The sequence below is a fragment of the Molossus molossus genome, unplaced genomic scaffold (genome assembly GCF_014108415.1).
Source record: "Molossus molossus isolate mMolMol1 unplaced genomic scaffold, mMolMol1.p scaffold_m16_p_14, whole genome shotgun sequence".
In the NCBI taxonomy this organism is placed as follows: domain Eukaryota; kingdom Metazoa; phylum Chordata; class Mammalia; order Chiroptera; family Molossidae; genus Molossus; species Molossus molossus.
The window spans coordinates 36,470,386-36,472,955 of record NW_023425349.1 but is presented as its reverse complement, the minus strand read 5'-3'; positions in this window follow the sequence as shown (position 1 = coordinate 36,472,955).

Genomic DNA, 2,570 nt, shown 5'->3' with positions numbered 1-2,570 from the left:
CACCCATCTCCTTGGTCCTAGGTAGGTACCCCGGTCCTAGGTAAGTGACCCAGAATTGAGACACAGTTCCCTGGGGCAGACAGAGAAATAGAAATCCAAAACATAGAGATTAAGTCTCTGCCACATGAATGGAATGGGGGTGAAAAATAGAAATTAATTTGAATTTTAGAAATGTATATTTTCCACATGCTTCAGTTTGGGACTTAGATATGTACCCGTTTATAAAGCTGGGATTTTACTTATATACTTGTTTTCTGTGTGCACACACCCTCTTAAAAATCACACCGGGTAAGGACGAAAAGAGTGATGAGCGAAAACAACAGCTGTGGGTGAATCTTCTCGTCCAGAGTGAGACGAAAAATTGGTTCATTCTGAAGAGTTTGGAAATGGATTGATCATTACACCAGGGGTTCTTGACATGTTTAGGTCACCGAGTTCTTTGAGGAGCTGATAAAAAATAGAGACATTTGGTTCCAGAAAACATACACAAACACAAAACTGGTGTGTATAATTCCTGGGGCTTCGAGCTCATCCCCCTTTGGAAGCCCATCCATGGGTCCCTGGTACAAAAGCTTCCCTGCAGGGGCTTCCTCTGCCTGCCATTCCTCTTGTCCCCATTTTCTTCCAGAGATTTCAATTAAAAAAAAGAAAAACCTCAGCCTATTTGGAATACAAATAAAACTGCCACCCACAGTCTGTCACCCTGGCACCCTCGCCATCTGCAGCCTTTCAAAACCCTCATCCATTCCCACCCCCCGTGGAGCCGGTCTGCGCAGCCTCTTCCTGTAGGCCTGGCGGGCTCTGAGCTCTGCCCCCAGCAGCCTCCTCGGGCCTGCCTGTCACTGGTGCATGTTATAAATAGATGAGATCCTGAGTGCTCACGGCACTTCTGGTAGGAGACACAGATTTGCTGCGTGTCGGGAAATTCACTCTGGACACAGAAGTATCCTGGGCAAGAGATGCTCCGCCAGAAGGGGTGCAGAAGTGCGTGGCTGAAGGTGAGGCAGAAAGCACACCCTGCCAACTGGAAGCCACAGCACACCGTTCGGTCGGTTCAACTAAAGCAGGAGTCCGTCCAGCCGCCAGCCACGCTGATGGAGCTTCCTTCGTGTGGAGAACCGAGTTGGCTTGATGGCACCATGGAAAAAACAATGGAGGCCCCAGTCACCCATCACACGTGCACTGAACCTTCCCTGGTGGACTGGTGCTTAGGATTCGGCGCCCTCACACGTGCACTGGGCACTACTGTGCGTCAGTCTCTCGCTCCCAACACCTCCCTGCCCTCCAGGAGCACGTGTCCTGCGAGAGTGGGACCAGGCACCTGGCACTCAGCATGGCGAGGAGCGCTTCTGGCTCCATGACCTACTGGGAGGTTTTCAGCAAGTCGCTTTCCCCATCTGGAACCTCTTTTGTAACATGAGGGTGCTGGGCACGAAGATCCAGGGGTTTCTCTTCCAGGTCATAAACACTGTCTGGTTCCTTTGGCCTACATACAAAGCTTTTGCAGGAAATTTTATTGCTATCCTTGAGCCACTAGATGGCGATTGTATGTAGTTTAGGAGGAATGCTGACTTAGAAGAATTGCTGGTAAATAAAATAAAATAAAATAAAATAAAATAAAATAAAATAAAAAAAATAAAATAAAATAGCCCTGGCCAGTTTGGCTCAGGGCTAGAGCATCGGCCTGTGGTCCAGAGAGACCCAGGTTCAGTTGCCGATAAGGGCACATACCTCGGTTGCAGTTTGTCCCTGGCCCTGGTTGAGTCGTGCGGGTGGTGGCCACTCGATGTGTCCCTTTCATTTCGACGTTTCTCTCTCTCTCTCTCTCTCTCTCTCTCTCCCTCCCTCCACCCTCCCTCCCACTCTATCTGAACAAAAAATGAAAAAAAAAAAGGTTGCTTAAGGCAATGAAGAATTATATAGAGTTAAATGGACAATATCGAAGTGCAAAGCAGCCGGTAGTGTCCGCTACCTGTACGATAGAATATGCTTGAACAGTTCTCCAACACATCCAGCTCTGCTGTGCTGATTCTGCAGGCGCCTGTCAGGGGGCTGCGGTTTGGGAGCAAGCAGCAGGGTGCTCTGCACCGATGCCAGAGGACCTGCTTGTAGTCCCAGCTCTTCCTCTAAGAGGCTTCTGGACTTTGGTGAATCACCCATCTGCTTCTTGCCTTGGTTTCTGCATCTTTAAAACGAGAGGGGCTCTATCATTCTGGGAATTAGTCCTAGCTCTAGCACTCTATGGTTCTCTGGGAAAGATTGCCAAGTGCCAGTTAATAAAGATTCCCAGCACTAAATATGGATGAGAAATTCCAATACTGTTGACTTCCAGGGCAAGAGAAAGAATTCCTGTTGCCACATCCATGTTTACAGCACATCATGCTGCCGTGTTATTTGCGGTAGCCTGAGGGAGTCTCTGCCCTCTGCCAAAGTAGCCTGACCAGGTCGAAGTAAACATGCTTTTTAAACCTGGAATCTGCTTCTGTGTGGCAACAGGTTGTCAGGAAGATCAAACTCACCCACGGCCAGAGCCAGGCCCTTGGGCAGGCAGCTGGGGTTCCTGCGGAGTC